General features: G+C 43.1%; 1 protein-coding gene across 1 annotated transcript in view; it reads right to left on the reverse strand.

Annotated features, from left to right (window-relative positions):
* Positions 1-5,131: 5,131 nt before the first annotated feature.
* pou3f1 (POU class 3 homeobox 1) overlaps positions 5,132-22,269 on the reverse strand; it is a 47,615-nt gene continuing 30,477 nt past the window's right edge. Inside the window, exon 2 of the mRNA XM_063034003.1 lies at positions 5,132-5,178. The gene's annotated coding sequence lies outside the window, so the exon portion shown is untranslated. The remainder of the gene's footprint in view (positions 5,179-22,269) is intronic.

Consider the following 22,269-nt stretch of genomic DNA (forward strand, 5'->3'; position numbering starts at 1 on the left):
GACACCACCAAGATGTAGTAATCCAGAGAGACCAGTCAAGGACAGGGATGGAAAGGCCATCGTGGAAACAGAGTGGCAGGTGGGCCGAACACTTTGAAGATCTGCTGAAGAGATCTGGACATCTAAACCCAGCTGACGTCCCTCCAGCCAATGTGAACTGCCTATAAACTGCGACAAGCCTGCCAGAGAGGAGATCAGGAGAGCAATAAAACTGCAGAAGATCGGTAAAGCAGCTGGTCCCGAAAACATTCTTGAAGAAGTTTTCAAGGCAAACCTGCACACTACAGTAGAGGCGCTGTACCCCCTCTTTCAGAAGGTCTGGGAAGAAGAGCGAGTACCAACAGACTGGAGAGAGGGCAATCTTGTCAAGATTCTAAAGGAGAAAGACCCTAGCCACTGCTCCAACTACAGAGGCATCACACCTTTGTCAGTCCTAAATAAAGTCTTCTACAGGATAATACAAGAGAGGATGAGGGACGCTGTAGCTGCTAAGCTAAGAGATGAGGAAGCAGGCTTCCACAAGAACAGATCACGTACAGCGCTGACCAAATAGCCACGCTACACATTATGGTCGAGCTGTCACTTAATTCATCTCTGTTTATCAACTTTGTTGATCATGAAAACCCTTCGACAGTGCAGACAGAGAGTCCCTGCGGAGACGCCTGCGGCGCTATGGAGCACCAGGAACGATGGTCAGACTGATCACGAATTCATACGAGGGAACGCCCTGCAGATTGAACCATGGCGGACAGCTCACCAGCTGCATGCAGGTGAAGACACGAGTCAGACAACGGTGCCTGATGCCCCTTTTCCTGGTCCTTCTAGTCATAGACTGGATCACGAAGAAATCGACAGGACAGAGAGGGAGTGGGATCCGGCGGACTCTGTGGAAACAACTGGATAACCTGGACTTTCACTGATGACGTACTGTAACTCTCCTGTCCCATTCCCACAGCATACGCAGGAAAAAAATACAACAGACCCGGCAAACAGATTAGCACGTGGGCCTTAACATCCACAAAGGGAAAACTAAAGCACTACAGTACTCAGCCTGCATCGACCCAGCCACTCTTGAGAGAGGTCCACTTGAGGAGGTAGAAGCCTTCACACGACCTGGGTAATGGCATTGACCAACAGGCAGCAGCGATGCAGGTGTCAGGCAAGGTTCGGCCAAGCCACGGAAACCTTCATCCAGCTCCGGAACATCTGCTGCTCCAAGGAGACGTAACAGCCCACTAAGATCAGGCTATCCAGCTCCAACACCAAGTCAGTTCTTCTGTACGGGGCAGAGGCTTGGAGGACAACAAAGACTATCATCAGGATACACCAGGCCTTTATTAATTGCTGTCTGAGAAAAACCCTCCACATCCACTGGCCAGAAGTCACCAGCAACACCGATCTGTGGCAGTGAGCACGCCAGCTAGTAGTGTAAGAATCAGTGAAAAGAAGATGGTGGTGGATAGGACACACACTGTGTAAGCCGAATACCAGTATCACTAAGTAAGCACTAAGGTAGAATCCCTGGGAAAGCGGAAAAGCTGCCAGCTAAAGTACACCAGGCAATGTGACCAGGAAAATGGGCTACACCTGGGACAATTTGAAAGACTCGCCCAGGATAACAGACTCTGGCAAGCTGCTGTCAGTAGCCTTAAGGCTGATTTATAATTGTGCATCAAATTGATGCCATAGGTACGGCGTAGCCGCGAACCCTACACTGCACTCTACGCAAACCCTACGCTGTAGCCTAACGCGCACTTCTCCCAAAATGTAACTGCGTGTCGCTGCAACGCAGACCGCAACAACTGTGATTGGTCCGCTTGGTAGCATCGCATTTCCTCCTACGCTGCAATAGCTTCCCATTGGCGGACTGAAGGGCAGGGAAGGAACTCTGGCTGCAATGCTTTCCATAAAGCTTTACAGACCTCCGAAATTATGGAGGACACATTTGGCTTTTACGAAAGACCTACATTAGTACCTGTTTTCGTTAAGCGAAAGAGGATTTTCGCTTTTATGAAAAAAGACGCTCGCTTTAAGCTTGTTTACCCCGAGAAAGACTACCATGACCATGAACCCTTGCATGGGCAGATGTGTGCGCATGCATGATTTTTTTCGACAAATGGATTTTGGCTCAAAATTCCCGATTCTGTTAAGTGACACGACACTGTACATATAGAAAATTCACCCTCCTTCAGTTTCAGTCACCATTGTTTGAAGTTTGAGTTTCTTGGTGTTGAGTTTCAACACAAAGAAACTCCACACAGTGGCACAGAAACCCCAGCGCCAGCTAGCGTTTTGGTGGTGAATTGCAGCACGACACAGACACACCAACGCACAAGTATAAATGCTCATAACGGCGTAGCCCACTTGCATAGGCTACAGGGTAAGCTAGTACGCACAAGTATAAATCAGCCTTTAGAGCTAACTAACTAATGTTCCGTGCATTGCTGCGGAGAGGAGAAATTTCAACTATTATCTAAGATTATCTTTGCTATTCTCCACTAGCACATTTACCATTATGTTTTCAAATTCCACTTTATGGGTGGCACGGTAACGCAGTGGTTAGCGCAATGCTTTGTGAAGCCAGTTGTAAGTTTAGGGTTCAATTCCTGCCGCTGTCTGTAAGGAGTTTGCATGTTCTCCCTGTGACCATCTGGGTTTCCTCTCTGTGCTCAGGTTTTTTCTGGCTACTCTAGTTTCCTCCCATATTCCACGGATGTAAGGTTGGGATTAAAGAATTGTGGGCATTCTATGTTGGCACCGGAAGCATGGCCACACTTGCAGGCTGCCCAGCACAGTCCTCGCTGACTTGATTTGGTGCAAGTGGCACACTTAGCTGAATATTTCAACGTACATGTGACAAATAAAGCTAATCTTTAGATCTTTGATCTTTAGATAAACTTTCCTCTCAATGTCCGCTTATCCACCGGTCTACAGATCCGCAGTGCGTTCCAACTTTAGATGCACTTCAGTAACTTCTCAACTTTTCTTTGCCACTCCTTCTAGATGAAAGGTTTCTAACACTTAGAAGAGCAGGTATTTCAGGTGCAGGGTAGCACCATTACATCCAAATTCTTCTCCAAGTCATTTGAAAATGTTTTGCTGCTCTCTTAATATCCCTGGGTAAAAAATCCTGAACTTCAACAACATCTTGAGAGTACCTTTACAACATAAACCATAGAGGTTACTAAGAAGACACTCTACTTCCTCCTGACGGGCAGGTAGATATAATGATCAATGGTGGTCTTCGACTGATTACAAAAATGGACTTTTAGACTAGATGTTAAATAGCCTATTAGATTATGAGAACACTCAGTCCTCTTTTCTTGTCATTTAGAAATGCATACATGCATTAAGAAATGATACAATGTTTCTCCAGAGTGAATACACAGAAAACAGGACAAACCAAAGACTAACACTGACAGAACCACATAATTATAACATATTGTTACAGCAATGCAAAGCAATACCATATTTTGATGAAGAACAAACCATGGGCACGGTAAAAATAGTCTCAAAGTCCCCGAGTCGATCGACTCACGAGTCCCCGACAGCAGGTGGCAAAAGGGAGAAACTCCCTGCCATAAACCTCCAGGCACTGACAACTTGCCGATGCCTTGGAAGAAGCCCACCGCAGCCGACACTGAGTCCGTCCGTTTGTCCGAAAACTTCGAGCCTCCGACCAGCCACTCCGATACAGCCTCCCGAGTGCCATCCTCTGCCAAGCGCCTTCGACCTCACCCTGGCCGCTGAAACAGGCAAAGCCGAGGATTTTGGGGCCTTCTGCTCCGGAGATTCCGGTTACCACACAGTAGCAGCAGCAGTGAAGCGGGCATTTCAGAAGTTTTCCAGATGTTCGTCCGTACTCTCACGTCTGCCTCCATCAAATCAGAATTGTGCACAGTCCCCTACTTAACAGATTACAGATATCATTCACTGGAGTGGCCGCGCGCACTACCATCTTCTCCTCCTCCTTCAGTGTTTGATCACATGGTCAGCCTGCACGTGACCCTGGAGATTCAACCTTAAATACTCAACTGAATTAATTGAGCAAGCCACTCAGTTTTGCTGTAATCATTATATTTAAGAGAAAGAGACCACCAAGCTTCATCCCTGGCACTGAATTCTGACACTGAAAAGTCAGTCCTAGTCTAGTTCACCTGTAAAGCCCACCTCAGAAACATCCCCTGAGATGTGCCTAAATTCATAGCCTGTTATAGTTCACCTTCTGCAATCGAAGCTCACAGACAAACTGCTGGTACATTCTATCCCACCAGCAAGGCAGGCCTGTCCCAGGAGGGTAGTGGTAGTCTTAGCATTGACTTTGGGCTCCATGAAGTCTCTTCCATTGGTTCAAAAATGGACAAGGAAACGTCCCCCGCAATTCCACCTGTTCTCCAGACTCAGCTAAAGCTGCTCCATGTTAGGCAGCATTTGGAAGTGACACTGAAAGTAGCAATGACACAGGAAGCCTCAACTCTGATTCAAATGGCGCACTGGGAGCAGAATCAGGCATTGTCCAAATGGAGATACCAGGATACAACGTAGGAACATGTGTATGCTAGCAGCAAAAGGACCATGTAAAATAGTGAAGTGATCAAAGTCCTGCAGTCCTGACCCATCTAATTACGAATGCTGGTGGTCGAATAACCGGCTAACAATAATGGGTGCCACCAGGAACACTCCCATTATCAAGAATGGTAGGGCCCAGCACAAAAATGCTAAAGCCTGGAGCATTCACTAACATATTCAGCTAGAAGAGCCAAGTGAATGATCCGTCCCACTGTTTTCCTGAGATCACCAACATCACAGAAGCAAGACTTCAGCCAATTTGATTTGCTTTTAGTCTTAAAAAGGATTCAACAAAAGCTACAACACCATAGTATATAAGAATAATATTAAAGATCTGGGCTCCAAAACTAGCTGCACCGCTGGCCAACCTATTCCAGCACAGTTACACCTGCATCTACCAAATAGTTCAAATACTTCAGATATTTTAATGATCTTCAGACAAGTGGATCCAGGTGCAGAGTAAACTCAGTACTTGAGAGGAAAAATTAACAAATAATACAGGAAATAATCAAAGTAAGAACTCACTTACTCGAGATTTGAGCACACTGAACAGTAGTTTACACAGAACCTGAATCCAGGGCTTAGCGATGAGGACTGGTCCAGAATCACCTTAAATATAATATAAAAAGATGGAAATCTAAAACTAATCACTTAAGAATGAGAAGCATAAGGAAATCGTATTCACATAATGGGCATCATGTAAAACACAGTGACAGCTTAATGATAAAACTAGTCATTAAACAACTCTAATAAACTCAACTAAATTACACTCAGGTACATCAAGACCTGCCGCTACCTGGTGCCCCTCGCTGGTCGGAAGGGTTCACGACAGGTATGTCCCGTTCAAAGCAGCAGGACATTTCCCATCTGTCTATTTATTGACAATCAGTCCACTCTTGGCCTTCAGCAAAGCGCTGGAAGCTGCCAATGACAGAGCCATTAGGCTACACTTACTCCATAATAACTTGCTCGCCAATGTCCGGATTGGTTTTTGTCAATGCTATTTGTTGGGGTGTATTCTGGAGTAAGGGTATAGAGCAAATATTAATTTCAACAGCAGCGAGTCTTCAGATTTGAATGTGGGTTGCAGATTGAATTTAAAATACTGCTTAAAACAATGGTCTTCCTGGAGCTGCAGACTGGAGTTGATTGCAAACCAGGAAACGCACATTCACCTGAGATACCTGCATATGCATGAATGCATCCAGAGAGACAATAATGATTAGCATTCAGTCTAGGGTGTCTGGAGTGTTGTTGTGAAGAATTAGGCGTTTGAAAATTATATGTAACTTAAATTAAGAATTGGCAGCCCAAAATATTGATGTGTGGTCTGAGGAACTGAAACTCTTGATTATTGTCTCTATGCTTTCATGCATTGAGTTGCTGCCACATGATTGGCTGATTAGATACTTGTATTAATGAGCAGTTGGAGAGGTGTACCTCATAAAGTGGCCATTAGTGTATTCCTGAATGGATGTGGCCCACAGATCACAGGCTTCGGAATTCTCCCACCCCCAGCACTCACCCAACAGGTTCAGCAACAGTTATTACCCGCCAATCGTCAGGCTCCTGAACCAGTGGGACAATTTCTCTCAACTTCACGTGCCCCAACACTGAACGGTTTATACAATCTCTGGACTCACTTTCAAGGACTCTTCATCTCATGTTCTCAATATTTATTGCTTATTTATTTATTACTATTATTTCTCTTTTTTTCTTCTGTATTTTTAGTTTGTTGTCTTTTGCTTGTCCATCCTGTTGGGTGCAGTCTTTCTCAATGATTCTATTATGGTTTTTGGATTTACTGAGTATGCGCTCAAGAAAGCAAATCTCAAGGTTGTATATGGTGACATGCATATACTTTGATAATAAATTTACTTGGAATTTTGAACTTTTCCTCAAAATGTTTATTAAAATGCACACATTTGAGCAAACCCTTGGTTACCTCCCCTATTATTTCTTCCCTTAATCAATGTCCTTTCTTTTAATTATCCAGCTGCTGAGGCATCTATTAATGATATAGGAACTCTATCAAAAGAAGTTGTCACTGTTGAATGGTTTTATGCTGTTGCATTAACATGGAATGACTTTTTTGTTTGTTAATTCTGGAAAGTGCATTCTTGCTTCCAGTTGATAAAGTAAAATAATGTAGAAATCTATTCCCTATAACTTGAAACCGGTAAAAAATTATTCTGCCGTTGTTTTCATTGGAAAGTACGTACGTTTAAGGTATTCTAAATTACACACCAATTAATCTTGTTTACAGATCAATGTCTTTGGCAATTAATTATTGGCTAATTATCAGAATAATCATTAGAACTTTAATTGGTATGTGTCAGGAAATTGTAAGACACCATGGGAGGAAGCAGGGACTGAGCAGTGATCAATTGAATGCACGGCCCTTGTTATTGATCACCTTTAACCTGTGCCTAAACTAATGGCAAAACCACCATTTAAACAATCTAATCTGTCCCTAGGCACAGAGCACATCAATCGCAAGAGAATCACATAAATCATTAGAGGTCACATTACATTTCCCAGTGGACCAATAGCTGATTAGATGTCTGTCCGAGGCTCCCTTGCCACCAGTGTCTGTAAAGGTCACAGAGGAGAGCAAAACCTTAACTCACGATTGACATGTTCCCCGTGGCGAGTCACACACCAAGGAATTAGAGGCAACTCACATGGTATATGTCCACATTGATGGGGAGCATACTGCATCTGCAGGAACATTACTTTAAAATCAATGTTCTTTACTTTGCACAGTTAAAATCTTACTAAACTATACATTAAGTTGTTTAAAAGGCACCTGAAAAGATTATATGATCTCAGCAATAAAACTTGCTATCTCACTGTAATCTATAACCTTGACCCTGAGAAAGTATTGTCAAGGATGACCACTTTCAAATTTGTTTAATAAAGTTCGAGAATCTAATGGACAAATCCTCTATGATAGTGAATTTACACTCAATGTAGTTGGGTTTAAGTGAAATGCTCACTTTGTTCAAGACTTCTTTTCTCTGACAGAAGAAGCTCTTGAAGTTTCTACTAATCAGGGAAGCAACCAAGAGCTGGAAGGGTGAAACTTGTTGATTGCCTTGTTCTGCGGAGTGATTAAGACAACTAAAATAAGGATCCACAGTGTGATAACACACTGCCTTTTCATTTCTATGCCCTGGGTTTGATCCCTGCCCAGTCTGATGGAATGGAATTCTCTTCTGTCTGCTGCTGGAAGACTCCTTCAGCCAAAATTGGTCTGTATTGGAGAAAGCAAATCTCCTAATTTTTGTTTTAATGACAGTTCCTGTAAACAGGTAAAGGAGGTGGACACAAGACCTGCTGAGCTGGAATAGGAAATGTTGTAATTATGCAGTAAGGGCTGTTTCACTAAAACTTGCATCATGCTATTTTTCAGGCAGAGTGAAGAGAGATTTGTGGATTAATTTTAGGAGCTGGAACAGAGAAAAAGCTCAACTAGAAGGCACCAGAGAAAGGACCTCCTCCCTGTGGTGAGCCCCAGCCTGCAAAGTGACACAATAACTACAGCTGACCAGGAACTGCATAGTACTGGCACCAGGCATCAACCTTCCAGCACTGATATACATACCATCATGTGGAAACACTCACTGAAAAATAAAATATTTTCAATGCCAGTGAATGAAAAGCAAAAGAAAAAGTGCAGATGCTGTGAACCTGAAATAAAAATAGAATATGCTGGAAAGACTGAGAGGTCGGGCAGCATCTGTGGAAAGAAAACTAGCCAACATTTCAGAGGTCTTCGAAGTGAAACATTTCCACAGGTGCTGACTGATTTCTCAGTATTTTCAGCATTTTCTATTTTTATTTTAAAATGCCAGCCTGCATCTCGAAGCTTTAGTAAAACGTAGTGTGAGTAAATCATAAAACTGAGAACATCTGCAGATGCTGGAAATCCAAAGCAACACACACAAAATGCTGGAGAAACTCAGCAGGTCGGGCAGATTCTGTGGAAATGAATCAACAGTCCATGTTTTGGGCTACGACACCTCTTCAGGACACTTTGAGTATTGCTCAGCTTTGTAAAAGTGCTCACAGATGAAGAATGAGAGTACAGCTTCTGGCATATCACCTCATAATTTGAATTGATTCATGATATTCTCCCCATTTTGCTCATGTCAAGACAGCTTTTTAACAGCTTATAAATCATGACGTAAACCTAGTGTAACTAAGACCATGAGGAGGCCCGTCATTTGAGCATTCTTCTATCCCAGTGAAAGAAACGTTAATGATGAGTTAACTCCTGCCAAAGTGTCTCGGCCTAAATCGTCGATTGTACCTTTTTCTATAAATGCTGCCTGGCTTTCTGAGTTCCTCCAGCATTTTGTGAATGGTCAGTCAAGAGACATTTAGCGCAGGCTGGGAGATGAGGAAAGGAAGGGAAAGGGTGCAGGTATTTCAAGGAATCATCCCAGTGCAACCCTAATGCATTGAAACTTATAGAATATTGAAAAGCCTAGATAGAGTGGGTATGGAAAAGATGTTTCCAATGGTGGGGGAATCTAGGACTAAAGGGCATAGCTGTAGGATACAAGGTTATCCCTTTAGAACAGAGCTGGCACTTGAGAGGGTCCAGAGGAGGTTCATGATAATAATCACAGGAATGAAAGGGTTAATACCATGGGATGTCCTGGGTTCAATTCCTGCCACTGCCTGTAAGAAGTTTGTGCGTTCTCTCCTGACTGCTTGGGTTTCCTCCAGGTGCTCCGATTTCCTCCCACTGTCCAAGAACATACCAGTTGGTAGGTTAACTGGTCATTGTAAATTGTCCTGTGATTAGGTAAGGATTAAACTTGGGGATTGCAGGGCAGTGTGGCTCGAAGAAATTTGGGGACTGCATGGTGACATGGCTCGAAGGGCCTATTCTGAGCTGTATTGCAACTAAAATAAACACATGAGGAGCGTTTGATAGCTCTGGGCCTGCGCTCACTGGAGTTTAGAAGAATGAGAGGGGTTCAATCTATCCAATCTATCCAATATTGAAAGGTCTGAATAAAGTGGATGTGGAGGGGATGTTCCCTATGGATGGGGTCTAGGACCAGAGGGCGCAGCCTCAGAACTGAGGGGCTTACATTTAGAACAGAGATAAAGGAGGAACTTCTTTAGCCAATGGGTGGTGAATTTGTGGAATTCATTGCCACAGATGGCTGTGCTGGCCAAGTCTTTGGATATATTGAAGCCGGAGGTCGATACATTCTTGATTATTCTGGGTGTCAAAGGTTACGGGGAGAAGACAGGAGACTGGGGTTGAGAGGGATAATAAATCAGCCATGATGGAATGGCAGAGCAGACTTGATGGGCCACGTGACCTAATTCTGTTCGAATATCTTCTGACCTCAGACATAGAGTCATAGAAAAGCACAGCACAGAAACAGGAGGCCCTTTGGCCTATCTTGTCTGTGCTGGACCATTTATTCTGCCTAGTCCCATTGACCTGCACCGGGACTATAGCTCTCCATACCCCTACTTCCTATGCACCTATTGAAAATTCTCTCAAACATTGAGATTGAGCTCATTTGTCCTGGCAGCTTGTTCCATGCTCTCACAACCCTCTGAGTGAAGAAGTTTCCCCTCATGTTCCCCTTATGGTCTTATGAAATAAAATTCATAGTACAGAGGGTCACAGAAGAATACTTCACATTGTGTCGGTAAAATAAAGCCAGTTTGTTTAAAATTTTTAAAACGCTCGATGCCATTTTAAAGTAACTTCGGTAAGTCGAACTTTATAAAATGCAGCAAACAACCAAGACTTCATTGGCTATGTGCAGCAAAATATAAATGAATTTGCTATTTGTCTATTTTGAACCTGAGAAAATCTCTTGTGATGTGCCAGTTTATTCCACGTACAATATCAGTGAAAACACAAAGGCAGCATATGGGCTTGTCACCGCCTACAAGTCAAGACTCAAGTCCCCATCTCCATAATGAGGACACTAACATATTCAGCCAGTCAGCCAGTGCTTGTATTTGCATAGATAAAATGATTTTTCCTGCCATTCTTTTCTCCAGTGGCTCTGGCATCTCACTCCGCACAAAGAGCATTCAGTCTGTTGAAGGCCCTCTGTGGTTGATTGCTTTATGGAGACGTCCTTTAGCCATTCTGTGAATTGTTGCTCTATACTGGGCTTTTCTTGAAACACATTTCAGCTGAAGGCCCTACGTGTTGGGCTGTATGAATCAGTGACATTCAAACGATCAGGAGACACTGTGATTAGAAAACAATGCGCTCCCTGTCAAAGGCTTGGCACCGCTTCAGCTGACATTTACTGAAACGCACCAAAGTCAGTTTTTATATATTCACTTGGTAATTCAAGGTTAGCACCACTTTTGCCAAACGACTCGCCCACCCATCACAAGCACCTCCACCAACACAGCCATCGCCATTTTCCAGGATCAGCTAGTCACCCTATACAGCTTATCTCTGTCCTTCAAAGTGTCTATCGCCTCCCGTAATACTGCTCAAAGATAACCCTTTGGTTGTGAACTTGATAATTCTGTGGATGTTTAGCAGTTGTTTGGGGATAATAATCTTTGGACTGTAGACTTGGTGACTTGGGCACAAGACCAAGGCTACCACTTCAATGCAGTACCGGAGTGATCAAAGGTAAGACATTAATTGAAGACCCTCTTTGCTCTGGACATTAAATATCCCATGGCAGCACAGGACGAAGAGCAGGGAATTTCAAAATGTAACACAAGGAATTCTGCAGATGCTGGAAATTCAAGCAACACACATCAAAGTTGCTGTTGAACGCAGCAGGCCAGGCAGCATTTCTAGGAAGAGGTACAGTCGACGTTTCGGACCGAGACCCTTCATCAGGACTAACTGAAGGTAATCTCTTACTAGCTCTTCCTTCAGTTAGTTCTGATGAAGGGTCTCAGCCCGAAACGTCGACTGTACCTCTTCCTAGAAATGCTGCCTGGCCTGCTGCGTTCACCAGCAACTTTGATGTATATAGCAGGGAATTTTATCTTAGTTTCATCATTTAACATCACTATCACATTAAGAGCTTGAGGAGATGTGGAAGTCACTCGCAAATTTCTACAGTGGAGAGCATTCTAACTGGCTGCGTCACCGGCAGATAATGAGGCGGGATTGGGGGTGGCCTAATGCACAAAATCGAAAGATGCTTCAGAAATTTGTCAACTCAGTCATCTCCATCATGGGCACTAGCTTCCACAGCATCCAGGACACCTTCGAGGAGCGATGCCTCAAAAAGGCAGCGTCCATTATTGAGGACCCCCATCACCCAGGTCATGCCCACTTAACATAGAACATAGAATAGCACAGCACAGTACAGGCCCTTCGGCCCACAATGTTGTGCCGACCCCCAAACCCTGCCTCCCATATAACCCCCCACGTTAAATTCCTCCATATACCTGTCTAGTAGTCTCTTAAACTTCACTAGTGTATCTGCCTCCACCACTGACTCAGGCAGTGCATTCCACGCACCAACCACTCTCTGAGTAAAAAACTTTCTTCTAATATCCCCCTTGAACTTCCCACCCCTTACCTTAAAGCCATGTCCTCTTGTATTGAGCAGTGGTGCCCTGGGGAAGAGGCAGTGGCTATCCACTCTATCTATTCCTCTTATTATCTTGTACATCTCTATCATGTCTCCTCTCATCCTCCTTCTCTCCAAAGAGTAAAGCCCTAGCTCACTTCTCATTGCTACCATCAGGAAGGAGGTACAGAAGCCTGAAGGCACACACACAATGATATTTTGGGACGGTATGGTAGCATAGTGGTTAGCACAATGCCTTACAGTACAGGTGACCCCGGTTCAATTCCCACCACAGCCTATAAGGAGTTTGCACATTCCATTCTCCCTGGGACCACGTGGGTTTCTTCTGGGTGTTCCAGTTTCTTCCCACAGTCCAAAGTACCGGTTGGTAGGTTAATTGGTGAGTGTAAAGTGTCCTGTGGTTAGGTTTGGATTGAATTGAGAGATTGCTCAAAGGTCAGAAGGGCCTGTTTCATGCTGTATATCAATCAATCAATAAGTAAATACGTAAATAAATAAACATATATGTTTACTGTAATTCAGTTTTAAAAATTATTATGTATTGCATTGTACTGCTGCCACAAGCACAACAAATTTGATGGCATACAGTATGTCAGTGATTATAAACGTGATTCTGATTCAGATTCATTGACGCTGGTGGAGTCTTGCTAAGCACAGCTGCTATTTCTATATATATATATATATATAGATAGATATATAAATAAATATACTCTATTTCCGGCATTCCTTTAATGATTGAACTTCAAAACTGCAGTAAAACGCCTTGCACTGCTCCAGCATTTAGAGGAAAGAAAGAAATCTGAAACAAATATGATAAAACCTCAAATGCAAAATTCTGAGAGTTTCCTGTCAGCCCTTTAAACAGCATCATTCATCACTTCGGACCTTTGCTTATCCTACTTGGGAGTATTTACTGAAGGTATACACAGGATTAAGACTGATATCATAAGGGGACTGTAACACACATTCAATTTCAAGTTTATTGTCATTGAACCCATATGCTTGTAACCACCAACATATAACTCACCTACCACATAAAGTAATATTACCAGAAATAAATTAACATGCGATAAAACATATTCCAGAAGATTGACATTTTGGCGTAAGATACATTTACAACACAAAAAAACCAGTAAAATGCTACTGTACATCAGAAGACCTAGGTGGTGGCAGGGAATTCAGTAGTCTCACAGCCTGGGGTAAGAAGCAATTTCCCATCCCAACAGTCCTTGTCCTAATTCTACTGTTTCTCACGCCTAATGGTAGCAGTTCAAAGAGACTGTGGGATAGATGGGAGGGATCATTGACAATGCAAAGGGCCCTGTGTGTATACACGGCTCCTGATAAATACTTCAGATGGGTGGAATAGATCGGTGGAAAAAACATAATTGGATTCCAAGGAATAAGGGTGTGGAAATGACATCAAGTCTCCAGAAAGTCTTTGATTGGCTATAAAATGCTTTGAAATGTTCTGAGATTATGCAAGGTAACATAAAAAAAACAATTGTATAATATAAATAAAAGTTGCTGAGTTTCTTTGAGAATTGTTTTTTAGTTAAATGATCATAAAATCTATTTCATTAGGTCACTCTTCAACAGCTGGTGCATATCACAAGTCTTGGTTATGTGACCACTGTCTCTTGGCCGACAATTTCTGAAGAGTTAGAGGCTGAGGTCACCCATCTTGTGAAGACACTGCCCAGAAGAAGACAATGCCAAAGCACTTCTGTAGAAAAATTTGCCAAGATCAAGCACAGTCATGGAAAGATCATTACATCATTGGATATGACACGTAACGACGAGGGTGAATCTAGTTTGGCTAAATACGACACAATGCTGAGTGAAGAAGAATTCAATGCAAAAGTTAAAAATCCTTCTTCATGGGGAAGCGCTGGGACCCAGTCAGTTGGCCTCAGAACCCTTGGGCTAGAAATGATAAAGTAAAAATCAGGGTTTCACTGCTGGGGTTTCAGTTGAGTTGCAGTTTTGCAAATAACTGGGAGAGAACACAGCTCAGCTCAAGGTTTGGTCTGTGTTGGAACTTACACCACTTGGATAAAGGATGACCAAGTAACCTAGCAAGGCCCAATACTTTCAGAGCAGGAGAGAAAACTTCAATACAAAAAAATGAAATGGCCCTGATCGCCATGTAATGTCATGTTCTTATTATCAGAATCAGGAGTGCAATAATATAAGATGTGGTTTTTTTTCAGAATCTATGGTCTTGTTAAAGAATTGTACGATGTTATGTTATACAGCAGAAATTCAAGGGTAACTTTCCAACTCACACAAATAAAGGTTGAGATGTCAGTCTTGTAATATCACTGCACACCTTATCTTCAGCTCTCTGAACCTCACATTACACCAGCAGAATGTGCTGGCATGCCTCTCTTTACCAGACAGAAGTGCATTGTAGCTCCCTGATGTGGAATGACACCTGTCATTCGCCAAAGGTGCCCTTGCAGAAGCCAACTTAATGCAAGGGAAAACAGATCACCTGTCCATCTCAAATAACAACACAGCTCCTGCCACTTCAGCTATTCAGCTATATTGACAACTAGGTCAAGGGCTAGTTCATTGTAGCATTCATCACACTGGTCTGATCAGATAACTTGAAGACAGCAGTTAGTAACACAGGGGGAAAAGGGGATAATCTTCTAAGAACAGTGGCTCAATGGACATCACTACTGCATTTTAGTGGCAAACTGGTGCTCACTGAAATGTAAAATTTAAACTGGTTTTCATGGGTGGACAAAATTATTAGTTTGCCACTGAAACCTTAACACTGGAGACTAAATTCATGGTGTTGATTGCAGTTCTCCTGACATGATAGAGAGAAGGGATAAACATTTGAGGATTGTTTAACGTCACCTGTGTGTTGAAGGAATTATTCCAAATAAAATAGTGAGAAAATGAGTTTGATTGTGAATCTTAAGAATATCACGGAATAAATCAACATCAGAATCAGGTTTAATATCACCAGCACATGCCATGAAATTTGTTAATTCAGTGGCAGCAGTACAATGCAATACATGAAAATATATAGAGAGAAAAAAATACGGTGAAATACAGTAAGATATATATATATATGTTTTCTTTAAATTGCTAAATTAAATGAGTAGTGCAAAATAAAAGTAGAAATAAAATGTATTGAGGTAGTGTTCATGGGTTCAATGTCCATTCAGAAATCAGATGGCAGAGGGGAAGAAGCTGGTCCTGGATCACTGAGTGTGTGTCTTCAGGCTTCTGTACCTCCTTCCTGATGGTAGAAATGAGAAAAGGGCATGTGCTGGGTGATGGGGGTCCTTAATGATGGATGCCGACTTTTTGAGACACGGCTCCTTGAAGATGTCCTGGATACGACAGAAGCTAGTGCTGATGGAGCTGACTAAGTTTGCAACTCTCTGAAGCTTACTTTGTTCCTGTAAGGTAGAACCGATCCCCACCCCATACCAGACTGTGATGCAGCCAGTTAGAATGCTGTCCACAGCACAGCCGTAGAAATTAGCAAGTGTTTCCGGTGACCTACCAAATCTCCTCAAACTCCAAACGAAATATAGCCGCGGGCTTGCCTTCTTTATAGCCATGTCAATATGTTGGGTCCAGATTGGGTCCTCAGAGATATTGACACATAGGAACTTGAATTTAGTTTAATAGGGAAAAAAAGATCTTGTCTGAAGTAGTTTCCAATGGTAACATACTGTACAACATGTCTGCTTCCCTTGTGAAAAGGTATATTAAAGCCATTCTATGATAAAACTATCAATAGGATAAATCTACTCCAGCCTTTGATGGCTGGAGACATCTGGACCGAACACCATTGACAGTATCTGAGGGATTGGAGAGGATGACATGGTGGTGCAGCCAACAGGGCTGCTTCCTCATAGCTCAGGCGCGATCTGTGTTCAATCCTCACCTCTGTGTGGAGTTGTCCACTCAACCATGTGGGCTTCCTTCAGTTGCCCCAGTTTCCTCCCATGCATGAAGGACCGGTGGATTGTTATATTAATTGGACACTGTAAGTTACCTCTAGAGTGTAGGTAGTGTGTGTAGTGGGATAGTGTGTATCCCCCCAGTATGGAAACACCAATGCCCTTGAACGGAAAATCCTACAAAAAGAAATGGACACAGCCCAGTGCATCATGGGCAAAGCCCTCTCCACCATTGAGCATATCTACATGGACCATTGTCGTAAAAAAGATGTATCCATCATCAAGGTCCCCCACAACCCATGCTCTGTTCTCATTGCTGCCATCAGAAAGAAGATACAGGAGCCTCAGGACTCACAACACTGTGTTTGGGAAGAGTTATTAGCCCTCAACCATTAGGCTCTTGAACCAGAGGAGATAACTTTACTCAACTTCACTTGCCTCATCACTGAGCTATTCGCACAACCTATGGACCCACTTTTAAGGACTCTTCACCTCATGGTCTTGATAATTTATTGCTTATTTATTATTATTATTATTATTATTATTATTATTTATTTGCAAGCAGTTTGTTGTCTTTTGCACGCTGGTTGTCTGCCCTTTTGAGTCTGAGCCTGGCTCATCGAGTGTTTATTTCCCTTCGCAGATGCTACCTGACTTTCGGAGCTCCTCCAGCATTTTGTGTGTGTGGCTAGGATTTCCAAGCCTGCCTGAACGCTGAGGTCCCAAATTTGTGGCTGAACCGCATCAGCAACTCCGTGCAGTACGCGGAATTCAGCGCAGAGCAGTAGTCCTCGAAGATTCCCTTGCCCTTACACTCAGGAATCCCATGTAGGTCAGACATAGACACCGTAACCCATTAATCTGAGGCCGAAAGGAAGAAATATAGAAATGCCTTTAGCGTTCTTCCTTCATTTGCGTTTTAACACATATTTTACATTACTTGAAGGGTTTAAATACATTCAGATGTTTGTTTGCCTTGTTTTAAATGTTTTAATTGTCATTAATTGCTTATAATAACAACACTGACAAGCTACAACCAGTCAAAATTATGAAAAGAGCATAGAACAAGAACAGACACTTTGACCCACGATGTCTGCACTGAACATGATGCCAACTTAAATCTCTGCTCCTGAACACGATCCATATCCTTCCATTCCCTATATTTCCATATGTCCATCCAACAGGCTCAGAAATGCCACTATTGAATCTGCTCCCCTGTCACCTACCGCTCTGCGTTAAAAATAAAACCTGTCTCACTCACCACCCTTTAACTTTTCTCCTCTTACCTTATACGCATGTTCTCCATCACTTGACATTTCTACCCTGGGAAAGGGATGGTGGCTCTGCTTCTTTATAATTTTATAAAGCTTCATTAAGTCTTTCCCCAGCTTCTGACACTCCACAGAAAACAACCTTTGTCTCACCTCCCTTTATAGCTTATAACCTTTAATCCAGGTAGCATCCCAGTAAACCTCTTCTGCACTCTTTCCAAAGTTTTCACGTATAATTCTGCACAAGAAGTTTCATTGGCGGGGCTCATTCTGGAGTTCAAAGTTCAAAGTAAATTTATGATCACATTACAGACGTACATATCACCATATGTTACTTTGAGATTCATTTTCTTGCTGGCATTCACAGGAAAGTAAAGAAATACAAAAGGATTTGAAAAGAAGGAGAAGATTGGTAGCTCAGGTTGGCCGCTTGCTTGTAGGGTTTTTCGCCAAACCTGGAGGTTAAATTGCAAATGTTTTGTCAACCGTTGAGGTGACATCATCAGTGCACACTGATGAAGTCAGATTGACTGGTGATGAAATGTTTGCGACCTAACCTCCAAGCTTAGCAAACAACCCTACGAATGTGTAATCTATATATAACATAGACGACAAACATCAAAAGAGGACAAATCATACAAATAAAAAATTTTTGAAAAACAGTACGGAGAATGTGTGTTGTAGAGACCTTGAAAGTGACCTAATAGTTGTGGAGTCAGTTAGACATTGAGGTGAGTGAAGTTGTCCACACAGGTTCAGGATCATGATGGCTGTAGGGTAATAGTTGTTCCTGAACCTGGTTGTGTGGGACCTAAGGCTTCTGTCCCTCCTGCTCGATGATAATAATGAAAGGAGAGCTTGGTCTGGATGATGGGGTCCTTGATGATGGATGCTGCTTTCTTGAGGCAGCACTCCTTGTAAATGTCCTCAATGTTGGGGAGGGCTTTGCCTGGGATAGACTGGGCTGTGCCAACATATTTTGTAGACTTTTCCAATCCTGGACACTGGTCCAGTCCATGATGCAACCGACCAGGATACTCTCCACCGTGCATCTATAAAAGTTAGTCAAACTTTTAGATGACCTGCCAAGTTTATGAAAGCAGAGGCCCTGTCGTGACTTCTTAAAACATCTTCTCGTGATCCCAAAACAGATTCCCTAAATGATAGCGCCAAGAAATTTAGAGTTATTGATGCTCTCCATCTCTGACCCCCTAATAAGGACTGGCTCATGGACCTCTGGTTTCCTCCTCTTGTAGTCAATCATTAGTCTTTCAGCTCACTATGCCCAAAAATCCATCACCTTATCTACACTGACCATATCCTTTTACCTACATCCCAATCACCTCCACTCCCACACCCTTACTTGCACTAGAAGCCAATTACAGTGGAAAATTTACCTACTCTGCTCATTTTTTTGTCATGTGGGAGGAAAGCAACACCATTCAGGGTAACTCGCATGACGATGGGAAGAGTATGCAAACCCCAAGTAGACAGCATCCATGGTCGAGCTCGGGGCCCTGAAGCTGTGAGACAGCTGCACTATCTGTGCCTCATAGTCTTATGATAAAAGAATTTCAGCATAGGTAGAAGCTGAACCGTGACTCTTTGATCAGCATGTCTGAATACTGTATTGGGTAGGAAATCCAACAACGAGCACTAACGTAAATATCTTGTAATCTGTTGTATAAGTTTTAATATTTATACATTGTAGCGTCTATTGGGTGGCAGGGTGGAGATCTGTCTCAACTGAAGGAGATGCAAGGTGCTCCTTCCCTCTGCTAGCCTGTAGGTCACCCTTGGGCAAGGAGTGGCATCTGCTTACTCCTCCAGTCCGTGTCACATGATGGTCATATGAGCAACTGGTACATTTCACAAGTCCTGGTTATGCAACCACTGATGTTAGGCAGACAATCTCTGAAGAATATTGATAATGGCTGGGGGTTGTAAAGACACTGCCCAGAAGAAGGCAATGGCAAATCACTTCTGTGGAAAAATTTATCAAGAAAAGTCATGGTCGTGGAAAAACCGCGATCGCCCACGTCATTTGACTCAGCACATAATGATGATGATTATATTTATAACTGGGGATTAAGTCACCTTTTAAGTCTAATATTCCTTGTGGAGAAAAATGCGTGACATTTCATGGAAGTTATTCAATGAAATGGTTTTGTTATCTGTGACTGAGTTTCTGCGCTCTTTCCTCAGACAATGTTGGTTGATAGAAATATGGTCAAAGCCAGCACCTGACTCGAGAGCTGATAGAGCGTTGTCTTTCTGTAGGTGCCAAACCAAGACCCCATCTATTAATTAGGAGATTGCAGAAGACCAGTGGCATTTCATTCCTCTGCTAAAGCTAGTAAACAAATTATTTATCTGAGTGGCTAGGCAGAGCTCAAACGCCATCTATAAGTTTGCTGATGACACAACTACTGTTGGCAGAATTTCAAATGGCAACAAGGAGGTGTACAGGAGTGAGATAGATCAGCTGTCTAAGTGGTGCTGGAACAACAACCGTGTGCTCAATGTCCGTAAGACCAAGGAACTGATTGTGGACTTCAAGAAGGGGAAATCGAGAGAGCACACACCAGTCCTCATCGAGGGATCAGTAGTAGAAAAAGTGAGCAATTTCAAGTTCCTCTCTGCTAAGTTTTGTCATCAGAGCCACTTATGTCCTCCTACCCACACCCCAGAACCTGAACCAGTGGTGGGGAGAAGACCCCGCTTGCTTTCTTTGTCAAGCACCTGGATTACTTAGGCACATTTTAACAGGATGCACCATGAGCCTCACCCAGGGGCGGTACACTTGGCAGCTTAACCAAGTTCTCACACAGCTGGCATCAATCTTGGAACAGAGGCGGATCACCACAAATGCTCTCCCACAAACATCTGCAGGAAATGTCCACATCACACGATTTGTACCAGCAGGCCAACCTCCAGAGCACCATACAACATCAAAAGATGTAAGCATTCTGCAGGTTGCTTGAGATTGGAAAATGGATGTGGACTTGGAAAAACTGCTTGTGTTTCCCCCAGACATTGCAGCTACAAAACTCCGGCCAGACATGGTCCTGTGGTCCATAACAGCCGAGCTGGCACATGTTGTGGAATTGACAGTACCATGGGAAGATGACGTCGAAGAAGCTTATGAGAGGAAAAAGACCAAGTACTCTGAACTGACAACTGAAGCTGCCCAGAATGGCTGGAAGACGAAGATTTTCCCTGTAGAAGTGGGATGCAGGGGATTCGTTGCTACATCTACGACCAGTCTATTGAGGAAGATGGGGGTGAGGGGTCACTCCCTCCAACAAGCAGTCAAGTCCTTGTCAAATGTAGCAGAAGAAAGCAGCAATTGGATTTGGATTAAAAGGAAAGACAACAACTGGGCTGCAAGATGAAGACAGGAGGGTATGGAACTGAGGGTGGGGGTGTATCTGGGACGCCAGGTAGCACCATTGAGCCCTCTGGAGATGTCGTGGGCTTATCAACGAAACGTCAAAGAAGGAGGGTGCCGACCTGATGACCCTGATGATGTACCTACCCTCCCTCCTTGTCACCACTCTAAGCCCACTGCCAATATCAAGAGTGCCGACTTACCGCAGGGATTGAAACATCAAGTCCTAGTAGCTCTACTGGGTGTCAACATCTCTGAGGATCTATCCTGTTCCAACTCATTGATGCAATTACAAAGAAGGCATGAAAGCGGCTACATTTCATCAGGAGTTTGAGGAGACCTGGTATGTCAACAAAGCCTCTTGCAAATTTCTACAGATGTAGCATGGAGAGCATTCTAACTGGTTGCATCACCCTCTGGTATGGAGGGGGCCACTGCCCAGTATTGATAGTAGCTGCAAAGAGTTTCTAACTCAGCCAGCTCCCTTATGGGCACAGCTCCCCAGCATCAAGAACATCTTCAAAAGGCGATGACTCAAAAAGGCGGCATTCATCATTAGGGACTCCTTTTCACCTAATACACGCCCGCATCTCATTGCTGCATCAAGGAGACACATACGCAACGATTTAGGAACAGCTTCTTCCCCACCACCTTCAGTTTTCTGATCGGACAATGAACTTATGTATACTACCTCATTATTTTTTTTTCTTTTTTGCGCTACTTATTTAATTTAATTTTTAATATATATTTCTTTTTGTAATTTGTAGTTTCTTTATTATGTATTGAAATGTACTGCTGCCACAAAACAACATATTTCACAGCATATGCCAGTGATATTAAACCCGACTCTGATTCACAATTTGGAGCTTTGCTACATGCTGCATATTTCTACACCGCAAAAACGACAGAATTTCAGAAAAACTTAATTGTCCGTGAAAGATTTCAGGACGTTGTGTAATTATGCGATGTGGATGCCAAATCCTGTTCTTTTAACCTCAAACTTGAAGTATACAACACAGAAAGAGAAGTGCATTTTAAAACACTTGGGAAAAGGCTTATGCAATGAATGATTAGTATAATCCAAAAGAATAGATACTACAAGTGTGAACATTGAATACATGCTAAGTAAAGCTGGGCACTCTGATTGGACAGTTTCATTTTATTTAAAGATACAGCACTTTAACAGACACTCCCAGCCCAACAAGCTCGCGCCGCCTATGTGTATACAGTTAATGTACTAACCCATATGCCTTGGAATGTGGGCAGAAACCAAAGCACCAGGTGGAAACCCATGTGGTCATGGGGAGAACATAGAAACTCCTCACAGACAGCCACAGGCATTGAACCCAGGTTGAAGACGCTGTAATCGTGTTATGCTACAGAGCCACAAGTGGGGTAGCGTCTATTGGGTCGCAGGGTGGAGATATGTCTCTACTGAAGGAGATGTAATGTGCTCCTTCTCTCTGCTAACTTGCAGGTCCCCCTTGAGCGAGGTGTAGCACCAGCTTGGTCCTCCGATCAGGGTCACTTGAAGCCATGGGAGG

Source organism: Mobula hypostoma, chromosome 26 (assembly GCF_963921235.1).
Source record: "Mobula hypostoma chromosome 26, sMobHyp1.1, whole genome shotgun sequence".
Classification (NCBI taxonomy): Eukaryota; Metazoa; Chordata; class Chondrichthyes; order Myliobatiformes; family Myliobatidae; genus Mobula; species Mobula hypostoma.